The sequence below is a fragment of the Schistocerca americana genome, chromosome 2 (genome assembly GCF_021461395.2).
Source record: "Schistocerca americana isolate TAMUIC-IGC-003095 chromosome 2, iqSchAmer2.1, whole genome shotgun sequence".
NCBI lineage: Eukaryota > Metazoa > Arthropoda > Insecta > Orthoptera > Acrididae > Schistocerca > Schistocerca americana.
This window is the reverse complement of record NC_060120.1, coordinates 570,254,108-570,268,285: the sequence shown is the minus strand read 5'-3', so window position 1 is coordinate 570,268,285 and position 14,178 is coordinate 570,254,108. Positions and strand designations below refer to the sequence as shown.

General features: G+C 40.2%; 1 protein-coding gene across 1 annotated transcript in view; it reads left to right on the top strand.

Annotated features, from left to right (window-relative positions):
* Positions 1-3,170: 3,170 nt before the first annotated feature.
* LOC124593725 overlaps positions 3,171-14,178 on the top strand; it is a 32,200-nt gene continuing 21,192 nt past the window's right edge. Inside the window, exon 1 of the mRNA XM_047132048.1 lies at positions 3,171-3,411. The gene's annotated coding sequence lies outside the window, so the exon portion shown is untranslated. The remainder of the gene's footprint in view (positions 3,412-14,178) is intronic.

The following is a 14,178-nucleotide window of genomic DNA, read 5'->3' as shown; positions in this document are numbered from 1 at the left end:
AAGTAGCTTCTTTTTCAACCCTTCTCAGACTATTGTCCCATTTTCGTTGTTTTCTCTTGTTTACCGGGTATAACTAAAATAATTGCTGCACACGCTTTCTTTTGGGTGTTCCGACATATTAACCTTGTAAAATGAGAAAAATTGAAGTAACAAATTTCAAAATACCACCATCGCTTTAACAGAGCATTCAATCAGACTATGGCAATATGGTTTGCCAAAACTGATAATCTGAATAAACGCTCTACTAAAGAGATCGTGGTGGTTTAACTTGTGTTACTTCTGTTTTCAGGTAAATATAGCTCGCCCCTAGAATGTAATAATGTCAGGCATATACAACGTGTAGAATTGCGATGCCTACTGCCGATACCGACAATACTATTGATGGTCTGAGGGTCGCTTTAATATTTTAAAGGTATGAAAAATTAGTATTGTCAATAAATACTGAATGCGTGCAGGCCTGTTATAAGCACTTGTGAAGTGATGCGCCGTGTGTCGTCTGTAAGAGAGCTGCAGCCAGCAGCCAATGTGGCAATGCTGTGACTGTGACAGACGTCAACTATCAAGTAATTTTAAATGGACTATAACTAACAAACTAACTAAGTAACCATCTCCTTCAGTTTCTACATTTGTTCAAGGAAGCCATTATTTGCCTTCCTTTTCTCTTTTCTTAGAAGTTTCCTCCTCAGTTCCCCAGACAAGGCTATGATTGTGATCTTGACCATCTTCTCAGCAATGGTTTCCACTTCTTGGATTGGTCTATCCTCCAATCCAGCTGCGAAAACAGCTTCTACAGTTCAACAGCCAATTACAGTATTGTTTTGTTTGTATCACAGGAACCCCCAGTTTTTAGATTAGTTTCCATGTTATTTCTTTTGTTTCCACAAGAACTAGTGCTATATCAGTCCACACCAGTGGAGCCCTCCCGCTTGTGTTACGCTAATTACTCAGGGGGCCGCCCAGTATCCCTGAAGTTCCGTTCACGACATATCTTCAAATGTCTCAGGCAGCTCTCGCCACAGATCGCTACATACCTTGAGTTGGGAGTACTTTCGTTCCATCTTCCTTGTTCCATTCTATGCACATTTTCACGTGAATCACATGTCCCAAGAAGAAGTACTTGTTCCCCACATCCATAAAGGGATCTCCTTTTGTATGTGGTCAGTCTCCTCATACAAAAGTAGATGCAGTATTGAGGGGAGAATGGGTTCAAGTGGCATCACAAAGAATATCCTCCAAAATCTTACACAATCACATCCTGTCTTACTTACATCCCCACACAATGCGGACTGAGCATTTCATTCTGTTCCACACCTACACTTATTAACAAAAGTGCAGACATATTGGGTATCAAGCCTGCACTGAGGTCATCGACAGACATAGAAGTAACACTAAATGTTCCCCAGGGAAGTGTGTTGGGACCCTTGCTGTTCGTGTTGTATATTAATGACCTTGTAGACAATATTAATAGTAACTGCAACCTTTCTCCAGATGTCATAGTTAAGTACTGTCCAAAACAAGCTACACAAATATTCAGGCAGATCTTGATATGATTTCAAAGTGGTGCAAAGATTGACAACTTGCTTTAAATGTTCAGAAATATCAAATTTTGCATTTCACAAAACGAAAAAACTTAGTATACTGTCACTACAGTATCAACAAGTCATTACTGGAATCACTCGACTCAGACAGATACTGGGGTGTAATAGTTCGTTGAGACATGGAATACAATGATCATATAGAGCTAGTGACAGGCAAAGCAGGTGCTAGACTTGGGTATATTGGTATAGTACTAGTCAAATTTTATCTGTCTATGGAGGAGATTGGTTAAAAATTACTCATGCAGCCTGTCCTAGATTATTTCTCAGATAGGACTAACAGGGGAAATTGAATGTATACAGAGAAGTGCAGCAAGCACGGTCACAGATATGTTGCACCATTGGGAGAGTGTCAAAAATGCTTAAAAATCTGACCAGGCAGATACCTTAAGACAGATGCTTTCTGTCCTGAGGAAGCTTACTTACAAAGATCAGGGACCAGTTTTAAATGATGACCCCTCCCCCCCCCCCCCATCTACCATGTATAATTCCCACACAAATCATAAAGACAGGATTTGTGTAATTACAGCACACAAGGAAGCATGTAATGTTATTATTCCCAAGCTCCATACTTGAATGAGACGGTGAGATGTCCTAATAACTGTACAATGGGAAATACCCTGTTCCATGCACTTCAGAGTGGTTTGCAGAAGATGGTTGTAGGTGTAGATGTAGAAGAAAAAACGGTCTAAGAATACTGAATACGAAAACAGATACCTCACAGAAATCATTTAGGGGCCTCAAGTACGCAAATAAAAAGAGTTATCAGCAAGTGAACGAAGTGACGTCCAAAAACAACTTTCGAATGAGTATACTTAATTTTGAATTGTACTTCTTCCCCTACATATAAGTCAGATAGACAATTCGAGTTGTCATACAAAGTTTTATGTGAAAATGTTGATGCTATTTAGAGTTCAATGTAGGTACATCTGAGGGTAAAGTTTTTAACAATTCCGTTGCGTTTTTGTTCTTAGTCCGGGTTCTGAGAGGCCACCAGTGTTGTAAATATAACTATTTCTGTACTTAATTTTCTAAAAAAAAATTGTACAGTTATACAGAAACAGTCTTCGTTCAAAAGTTTGTATGGTAAACTGTTGATAAATGTAACAACAGGAAAAAAGTCGCCCCAAAATTCCAAAACATGGACATACATGTATATGTATATACATGTATATGTATATGTATATACAAACACATTAAACAGAATTTAGAAGGCAATTCATGGAGCCTGTTTACCTTATCCATAGTGTCTTTTTCTATGTAACAAAATAGAATAGCCTATGGTTCCTCCCACCAACGTCTACATCAAAACTTTTTCCCTGATAAACCTTCAACTTTGCGTTCATTTTCGCTTGAGAATGAGAATCAAAAGTTATTATATAACAAACAAAACCATTGTCTTCATAACCGAAGGCTTCCATCAAGGATTGCTGATGGATAAATTTAAAAAAAAACTTAGACTAGTAACTGCCAGCCGACATGTGCAAGTTTTCGTTGGCTGTGGAAACAATGCAAAGCCTACATCGATTACCTCAAACGCAGAACATCTTGCTTTTGATACTATTTGGAATTCCAAGAACGTGGTGTGGGTGTTTTGTTGTGCCTTGTGTGGCAACAAGAAGTCGGGAAGTGTACATGTGAGAACGTGGGAAATGTGTTATAACGTTGTACAAGTAAAACATGTGAAGTAACACGTGATTTTTACCATATTTCGGGGACTAATAACAAAAGATCAATTTATGATGGATTGAAGAAAGCATCAACGTTATGTTTGGATGGCAATATTTGGCGCGCAGAAGAACATTTACTTAAATCGGTAAATATGTTTCGAGGGAGCGATTCAGTTGAGCAGACCTTTGACTGTTATCTGCTCTTTGTACTTATTTTACCAATTACCAGAGGCTCCACATTAATCAAATCAAAGCTGATGCTGGTAGCTTGATTTAGGAACATAATGTAGTACTCTGTAAGTGACATATTCATCCAGATGAAAGTTTCCCTTGGTTTCTCTCAAGTGCTCTAAGCAAATTCCGTGATGCTTACTTTGAAAAGGACACTGCGTATTTCCTTCCCCATCCCTTCGTACTCCGATCTTGTGATCCGTTTCCAAATCACCGATTTGTCGACGGGGCATTAAACGCTGATGTCCCTTCCTTCCCCCTTCTTTTCATTAATGACAATTTTTCGAACGTTATTCCAATTATTCCTATTTTGTGGGTACACAAAACATATAAATTCAATGTCAGATTTACTGTCTTCTGCATGCATTGTGAATACCGGTAACTATAAATTTAATTTCCGCATGTTCTCATACAAATGTTAAATAACTGTTCAGGTTTCAGTTGACTAGTCATAAATACTTATTAGCCAATGCCTGTTGCTAGAAGTGAACATTTCCGTGAAGCTCCTACTAGTTCTGTAGCTTTGAGTGAAATAGCTATTGTCATAATGCTCTTTGCCAATATCATGGCAAATATGTACTTCATGATATAGAGGTATGGAATTAGCATGTGAGAATGCTTTTGTTTTGACAATCATGAGAGTAGGGAGTAGTAACAATATCACACATGGATGTGTGTTGGCTAAAGCTAATCTTCTTGGATTCCTTCAAACACTAAGCAGCTTAATTTGTATTTCTTGTTCTCACCTGTTAGTGGGGGAAGTGGAAATCATTTGTTTGCTCACATTCTTTTTCTCCATGGTAAGATACTCACTTTTACTGCATAAGCATCCTGTAAATTATGGATGGATAACTGTTGTACTCTCTCTCTCTCTCTCTCTCTCTCTCTCTCTCTCTCTCTCTCTCTCTCTCTCTCTCTCTCTCTCTCTCTCTTTTCCCTCCCCTCCAATACTAAATTGGTGACCCCTTGATGTCCCAGAATGTGTCCTGCCAACCATTCTCTTCTAGTCAGGTTGTGCCACAAATTTCTTTTCTCCCCAATTTTATTCAGTGCCTCTTCATTAGTTCGTGATCTACCCATCTAATTTTTACCATTCTTCTGTAGCACCACACTTCAAAAGCTTCTATTCTCATCTTGTCTAAACTGTTTATCATTCATGTTTCACTTTCATACCTGGCTACACTTCGTACAAATACTTTCACAAAAGACATCCTGACACTTAAATCTATATTCGAAGTTAACTAATTTCTCTTCTTCAGAAATGCTTTTCTTGCTTTTTCCAGTCTACATGTTATATCTTCTCTATTTCGACCATCATCAATTACTTTGCTGCCCAAATAACAAAAATCATCTGCTACTTTGTGTCTCGCTTCTTAATCTAATTCCCTCAGCATCACCTGGTTTAATTCAACTACATTCCATTATCTTTATTTTGCTTTTGTTGATGTTTATCTTATATCCTCCTTTCAAGACACTGTCAATTGAGTTCATCTGCTCTTCCAAGTCCTCTGCAGTCTCTGACAGAATTACAATCTCATTGGCAAAATTCAAGGTTTTTGTTTCTTCTCCCTGGACTTTAATTCCCATTCTAATTTTATCTAGCTCTATATACAGATTCAATAACATTGGGTATAGGCTACAATCCTGTCCCACTCCTTTCTCAATCAGCGCTACCCTTTCATGCCCCGTGACTCTAACTTCAATCTAGTTTCTTTACAAGTTGTAAATAGCATTTTGCTCCCTGCATTTTACCCCTGCCACCTTTAGAATTTGGAAGAGAGTATTCCAGTCAAAATCGTCAAAGGCTTCCTCTATGTCTACAAATGCTGTAAATGTAGGATTAACTTTTTTCTGAAGCTATCTTCTATGAGAAGTCTTAGGGTCAGTATAGCCTCTCGTCTTCCTACATTTCTCCGAAATCTTCCTCGAGATCAGCTTCTACCAGTTTTTCCAGTTGTCTGTAAAGAATTCATGTCAGTATTTTAGCCGTGATTTATTGAACTGATAGTTTGGTAATTGTCACACGTACCAGCACCTCCTTTATTTGGAATTGGGATCATTGTATTCTTGTTGAAGTCTGGCACATTTCATCTGTCTCATACATCTTGTTCACCAGGTGGAAGAGTTTTGTCATGGCTGGCCCTCCCAAAGCTATCAGTAGTTTTAATGGAATGTTGTCTACTCCTGGGACATGTGTCGACTTAGCTATCAGTAGTTCTAATGGAATGTTGTCTACTCCTGGGACGTGTCGACTTAGGTCTTTCAGTGCTCTGTCAAATTCTTCACACAGTACCATAACTCCCATCTCATCTTCATCTATGTTGTCTTCCATTTCCATAATATTCCTCGCATTCGGGAGGACGACGGTTCAATCCCGCGTCCGACCATCCTGATTTAGGTTTTCCGTGATTTCCCTAAATCGCTCCAGGCAAATGCCGGGATGGTTCCTTTCAAAGGGCACGGCCGACTTCCTTCCCCGTCCTTCCCTAATCCGATGAGACCGATGATCTCGCTGTCTGGTCTCCTTTCCCAAAACCATCCAATCCAAGTGTTACCTATTATTAAATTGTGCTCTGTGCAGAATTCCACCAGGCTGCTTCCTCTTTCATTCCTTTGCCCAAGTCCATATTTACCTCCTATTTTTCCTTCTCTTTCGTTTCCTGCTATCAAATTCCGGTCCCCCATGACTACTAAATTTTTATCTCCCTTAACTGTCAGAATAGTTTCTTTTATCTCATCATAGATTTCTTAAATCTCTTAATCATCTGCATAGCTAGTTGGCATATAAGCTTGTGCTACTGTGATGGGCTACAGTAATGTGTTCACTATGCTGTTCATAGTAGCTTATACATGTTCCTATTTTTTTTTTATTTGTAATTAAACCTACACCTGTGTTACCCCCATTTGATTTTGTATGTATGAGCTGTATTCACCTGACCAGAAGTTCTGTTCCTCCTGCCACTGAAGTTTACTAACTCCCAATATAGCGGACTTTAACTTATCCATTTTCCTTTTTAAATTTTCTAACCTACCTGCCCAATTAAGAAATCTTACATTTCATGTTCTGATCTGTAGAACGCCAGTTTTACTTCTCCTTGTAATGACATTTTCCTGAGTAGTCCTCACCTAGAGATCTGAATAGGGGACTATTTTAACTCCAGAATATTTTACCCATGAGAATGCAATCATCATTGACCTCACTGCGGAGCAGCATGCCCTCGGGAAAAATTATGGCTGTAGTTTCACCTTGCTTTCAGAATTCCCAGTACTAGCACAGTTGATGTTACAAGTCCAGATCAGCTGTTGCTCCTGGAGCTACTGAAAAGGCTGCTGCCCCTCTTCAGGAACCACGGGTTTGACTGGCCTCTAAACACATACCCCTCCATTGTGATTGCACCTACGGTGTGGCTATCTGCATCACCGAGACACGCAAGCCTCCCAACCGACGGCAAGGTCCATGATCACTTGACCTCTGTAGCTAAAGTGAAGCCCTCGGTACCAAGAAACCCACACACAACTCCAAGATCCAATAACAAAAATTTCATTTGACTCACTTGATAGCTGAAACAAAACCTGTGGTACCTAACACCAACACACTAAAATTGTCAAATCTATTATCCAAACCTTCACTTACCCTACCTGTTATTCACAGTACAACAAACCAAAACTCGCTCACATAACTAATACCAAAATGTAGTGTAACCTAACCAATGATGTTAAACCCATAGCCAACACAATTACCAAACACTAAAAAGGACAACCCCAAAATCCATAAAAACTTCCATCACAAACAATTTCAGTACATGCAACAACTATAAAAATACACACACATATACCATACATTTGACAATTAAAAAAAAAATCTGAAATTCACACTGGCCAACCCTATTCCGCCCCCCCCCCCCCCACTCTCTCTCTCTCTCTCTCTCTCTCTCTCTCTCTCTCTCTCTCTCTCTCTCTCTCACACACACACACACACACACACACACACACACACACACACACACACCCCATAGACTTGCACCCCGATGTGTGTGTGTGTGTGTGTGTGTGTGTCGTGTTTTCTAATCACTCTGAAAAACGATTTGTTCAGAAAGTAGCAGTGTCCTCATTCTTGTTTGCATGCATACCAACTATGTGACGACTACCTTTACTCCTTTAACAAGTTCTCTTTGAGTCTTTCAGGCTACACATACAGTAATACAGGGTGTCCCACTCAAACCTCCGTGATTTCAAAGGCCCAGGGGGAAAAAAAAACACAGTAGATACGACAATGAAAAATGCACCAGATTGTAGAGCATCTCAAAGAATTTTTATTTCTGCATCAGAAGTGCCAAGTATTGTCACCAGAGTGCAGCATGGTCATATGAAGTAAAAATGGCGACCCCACAGCAGTGCGCGCAAGCAGTAGTGTGGTTTGCAGAAACAAAATCACCAATTACTGTGCAAAGAAATTATTGTCGTGTGTATGAATGTGATCCACCTGTTGTGAAAACAATTAAGGATTGGTATAGGAAGTTTGTGAAAACAATAAAGGATTGATGGCAACAGGAAGTGATCTGAAACATTCTGGGAGTGCATGTTACGGAGTTTCAGAAGAGGCAGTGAATGACATCAGACAAACGCTTCTCAGAAGCCCACATAAGTCAATTCCTCAAGCATCTAGGCAACTTGATGTACCTCGATCAACATTGCATTGTGTAGTTCACCAGCGTCTTCGTATGTGTGATTACGTGGGCTTCTGAGAAACTTTTGTGTGATGTCCTTCACAGTCTCTTCTGAAATTCCATAACATGCACAACCAGAATGTTTCAGAACACTTCCTGTTGCCATAAACTTCCTATACCATTCCTTAATTGTTTTCACATCAGGTGGACCACATTCATACACACGACGATAATTTCTTTGCACAGTAATTGGTGATTTTGTTTCTGCAAACTACACTACTCTGCTTGCGTGCACTGCTGCGAAGTCGCTATTTTCACTTCATGTGACCAAGCTGCACTCTGGCGATGATACTTGGTACTTCTGGTGAGGGAATATAAATTCTTTGAGATGCTCTACAATGTGGTGCATTTTTCACTGTCGTATCTACTATGGTTTTTCTCTCCTGGGTCCTTGAAATCAGGGAGGGTTGAGTGGTACACTGTACAGTAGAGAATAAAAGGGGGGGGGGGGGAGGTGGTAGATGTTAGTAGTTTCTGGTTTCAAATTCCTATACTATATCTTTCACCTCTAGACCTTTGTCCTCCAGAAACTGAAGCAGCACTCAAAGCACTTTCAATTTCTGTAGGCCTATTGAAAGAGAACTTGGCTTTATTGGAAATATTCTGGGAGAAATGGTGCATACCACGTGCCATGCTGCTGAATGCAGCTGAAGTGTTCCCCAGTCTTTACCAAGTGGTGCAGTGTATCCATTAAACTGGACATAGGCATACTTGATTCAGTGTATTATTTAATATTCTTCTGCTTTCCTTCTTAATTTATTGACCCTTTCCTTGGACTTGACAGTACTAGACTTCATCTCCTCACTGGTCTTTTCTTACTAGAAGGAACTGTAATATGTGTGCTTTTCTTGAATAATTGTTTGATCTTTCACGGATAATCGTGTACAATAACTTCCGGAGCCATCCGGTAATGATGAGGATCAGAATAGACCTGCAGTTATTCCTTGCCTGTTATAAGAGACGACTAAAAGGAGTCTTATGCCTAGTGAAGCTTTTACATTAATGGCTGAGCTGTTATTTGGATACCCATCAGTTTTAGCTCATTTAATTTTCCTCAACTTTTTTGGCTTAATTATTTATGGCCCTTTTTAAGGTTTGACATCCACTCTTCCAAATTTCTCAGAAATGGCCATTTGGGAAAGGGCTTGATCTATACATCATGTGCTGTGATCTTCTGTACCTACATTTATAGTGGATTTACGTTCACACCCAAAATCCCACGCAGTAGTCAATACATTGGAAGGGGGGTTTGCATCATGTACCCACATAAGCCTCTGATAGAAGTGAGTGTCATCAGCAAGAGTGATCCACATTGAAACAGATCAAACCTCTCCATATTGGTAGATGTGCCAGTGTGGCTGTCTGATTCCAATTGTCCATCCTGTGACATCAGCCACTCTCTCTTACTCAACACCCCAATGGAACATGTATCAAGTTAGTCACTTCAAAAGCTGGCTGGCAGCTTTCATTTCCAAAGCAACTATTGAAACAAGTCAAGAGAAGGATATTGAAGGAGTGGTGCAATGTGTTATTAACACAATTATACATGACACAGAAGCAGTGATACCCTATAATTCAGGCTATTGCAATGGTGCCAGGATGGTCTGAAGAAATAACTGCAACTATGAGAGAATTCTGACACAAGCACCACCCCTCTACAGAACATTTAATGGCATTCAATAGAGTTCAAGTGAAGGCATGATTTTTCGTAAAGAAGGAAAATCAGGAGTGTTGACAACAACAGTATATATCGTATGTTTGTGCCAACATTCCATTGTCTCAATTATGGACTACACTAAGCTGCATTTGTGGTCACCCACTGTCCACACTAGTTCCTGGTATCTCCCACAGTGGTGACATTGTATTAATCCCATGGTCACTGCTGAATGTTTCACACACACACATTGCCAAAGTGTATGCGTGCAGTAACTACAACCATTCCGATTTCTTGACCTGGAAACATCTGTCAGGGCAAAACTCCTTATCCTTCCATGCATGAGGCTTTGAATCATACAGTGTTCCATTTAGCACTTAGTGAATTGGAGTTTTGCAGTGCCTTAACAGTGTTTGTGTCAGGACACGGCCCGTGGACCCACTAAAATCCATAATCAAATGCTTAAACACCTTAGCAACAAAGGCATAAAACACATTCTCAGCATTTTCAGTCACATTTGACAGGAAGGAGCATTTATGTTGTCTCCATCCCCCCCCCCCCCCCCCCCTCCCCTTCCTCCTCCTCAATGGTGGGAGATTATTATTATTCCTATCCTGAAACCGGGATAAACTGTTTCATCTGGAATCTGCAGTGCGCAGTGCTTTCACCCATTGCCAACACTTGATTGTTGCTTTATTTGATCTAAAGGAGTAGTACGATAACACCTGGCACCATCACATCCTGTCTACACTGCACAAATTTGGGCTCTGGGGTTGTTTATCCATTTTTATCCAGAAGTTACTATCCCCCCAGTGGTTCCAGGTCCAAATAGGTTTTACCATCAGCGACCAATATGTATAGAAAACCAGGATTCTGATTGTAACCTTCTTTGCACCGAGCAAGGTGGCGCAATGGTTAGCGCACTGGACTCGCATTCGGGAGGGCGACGGTTCAATCCCGCGTCCGGCCATCCTGATTTAGGTTTTCCGCGATTTCCCTAAATCGCCTCAGGCAAATGCCGGGGTGGTTCCTTTGAAAGGGCACGACCGACTTCCTTCCCTAATCCGATGAGACTGATGATCGCACAGTTTGGTCTCTTCCCCCAAACAAACCAACCTAACCTTCTTTGCCATTACAATCAAAGATATCATGACTACAGTGGGACATATGGTCTCATCATCATTGTATTTGGACTAGCTTTGCCTTATTACAACTCTCCATCATTGCACACTGCATAATGCCAACTTCAGGGGACCATACAGAAACTACGTAATGGGGGCAAGAATCGTGGATATTAATTTTCTCCTGCGAAAACTCACATTATACGCTGACTCAGGACTGTGTTTATGCACCTGGAACTTTACCTTGCTACATAGGTGCTTGAAGTCATCAAAACTTTCAGGATTTTAGTCCTTTTATTTGACAGTAGGTTAACATGGTTACCACATGTACGCCAGCCCAAAGCAAATTGAATGTGGAAGCTTAATATCCTCAGATTTCTCAGCAGCACTTTGTGAAGTGCAGACTGCAGAGTTCTCCTATTTTACAAAACTTTGATTTTGTCCTGACTAAACTTTGTATGCTTTTTCTAAGGGTTGGCAGCACTGCCGGTGCTGAGCTTGTTAGATCCAGTCCACCACAATGGTGTTGGTTGGCAACTGGAGCCTTCGATACGAGCCCTGTAGACAGTCTCATAGTGGGAGCTGGTATCTCACCACTGAGGGTCAGACACGAGCAACTCTTTAGTGAACTACATGGTCATCACCTGTCAGATGCCTACACATATGTGTTACTTGACTGTTTCACACCTGTCAGTTGCAACTGTTTGCGAATTGTCCGCAAGTTGGTAGACCATCTGGGATACAATTGGAAGCTCAGTGTGCCCCCTCTTGGCTTTGTTTATAGAGTTTCCTCTCAGCACGCCCCGTGGTATTTACGAGTCCTATGATTAGGATTGCTCTCTTTTGTGGCTGTAAGAAAAATGCTGAAGCAGCTATTCTCAGATACATGTTACATTCAACTCTCCACGACTTCCAAAGTTGACACACATCCACACACATGGATCGAAAGTAAATGACGGGGTTGGTTTTGCTTGTGTGTACACAAAGGGACACCAGAATTACTCCCAGCCGAGTGCATGCAGTGTATACATTGCTGAGTTGGTTGCTGTATCATAGGCTCTGCAGTACATTAAAATTCTCGCCACAAAGAACTTCCTGGTTTGTAGCAACTCCATAAGCCACATACAAGGCATATTTCAGTGCTAACCCAAAATCTTTTGGTCACTAACAGCCAAGGACTATTAGTTGACCTCCTCAGCTCCAAAATGATAGTAGCAGATAACATCTGGACATGAAGCCGCATGGATATTCCAGGAAATTAACTCACTGATATATTAATGGAATGGCAGACTACCTAGACCCTCAAGGAGCTGAAAGCAATGGAGGTGACCACCAAGGTGTGGCATACTTCTCTCCAGGCTTCTCCGAAAGATGCTATTGTACTGTGTTGACTGTGTATTAGCCACACCTGATTTGCATCAAGAGGTCTCTCCTCAATGCAGCTCTGGCAGTCATCTTACAACCACCCATTTTCTCATGGTGTGAGCCCTGTGGGCCGATCTGAGACAAACAATCTATCTATCTATCTTTCTACCTCCCTACCTCTGTGACTTGCAGATGATGTGTTAATGGCTACCAAAGGTCTATGCTTCCTGAGGGTGGCCTTGGGCTACTTTCTATCTCTTGTGTTCTCATGGATTTTTAAATTTGTATATATGTATTTTATTTACCTAATTGTTTAAGCTAATCAGCTCTGTAGTTCATACAGTCTACATTTTCTCAACTCATTTTAACTGTACTGACTATGACGACCAGTTGTGTTGTATTCTTCAGTGGCCAGCTGCAGTTTCATCTGTTAAGATTTTATCTCATTTTTAACTCTCAGGCCAAAACTACTGTCATATACATTTTCAAACACAGTGACATTATCACAGAACCTGGAGCTGACAATTCTCATTTCCTCATTTCATATCTTTTTACATCATTTTCTAGTTAATTGAGGACTAATAACCAAGAAGTTTAGTCCCTTTAAACCCATAGTCATCAACATTGTTGTCCTCGTCACTATCAACTTTCAGAAAGCATCAAACGTACAATTAGAATATACAACTCGGAACTAGTACTTGCAAGTTTATACACATGAGTAAGGATTCAGATGTCATTTGTTTGAATCTGATTACATCTGTTGTCAGTATTTCTTGGCTTTATTCCAAGAATGTCACTCTTTTCAAATGTAGGCTGACAAAGCGAGGGGGTCTTATATTCATCCTCACACAGGTACTTCCTCTCACAAAGTTACTGCAATCGCCATACCATTTTGAAGACATGCTTAATCTCTTGGAACTGTTCACCACATGCATACAGAACTGTAAATCTGCACGATAGCTCTGCTCTTGTATATAATTATGTGTATTATAGTTCTTTGTTTACGACTATTATTCATTGGTAAGAATACATAGGGATACACATCACTCTTCCAGAGCCCTATGCAACACTAAAGTAATCTTGAAGGGAGAGATCAAAGCAAACCAGAGGCTTGCTGAAACTTCCTGGCAGAAGTTTAAAATTATCACACACTACACTGCAGAGTGAAAATTCATTCCAGAGGCTTGCTGCACAGTTTTAATTAACTGATTTGCTTAATGTGAGAAGTATTCCAGGTAGTCTAAAAGGAACTGAGTCAATGGAAGCAATGTTCTTCTGGAGAAAGGATATGGTAGCTAAGTTTAAAGAATCAGTAAACACCAAATACAGACTAAATCTGCTGCTTTCGTTATATTATTTGAACATATATGAGGGAGGTTAGACCATAAACTAAGGTACATGATTCCCTCTGTTTCAATGTATAAATGGAACAAAGAAGGAAATGAGTAATAAACTGGGATGTTTAAGACATTGCATTCATCCAGGAGGAGTGGATTCCCAGTTTGTCAACCAATCCTGATTTATGTTCCCCATCACCCCAAAATTGCTTTAAGAAAAACTGATGTTATATATTTTTTATAAATGTAAGTTTGTTGACTTCCTGTGTTCTGGTTTTGCAGGTTTTCATATGTTGAAATGGTTTTCAAAATTCATATGTGGCTTTCTGTCATGACCAGGTGAAGCAGTCATGCCTGACATGTGTAAAGTTGTCGTATAAAAAAAATAAGATTGCTAGTAAAAACAAACTACATTTTTTGAGAATATGCTTCACTTGTGGTCTATGACGACATTCCTGTAAGTTCGACATTCCTGTAA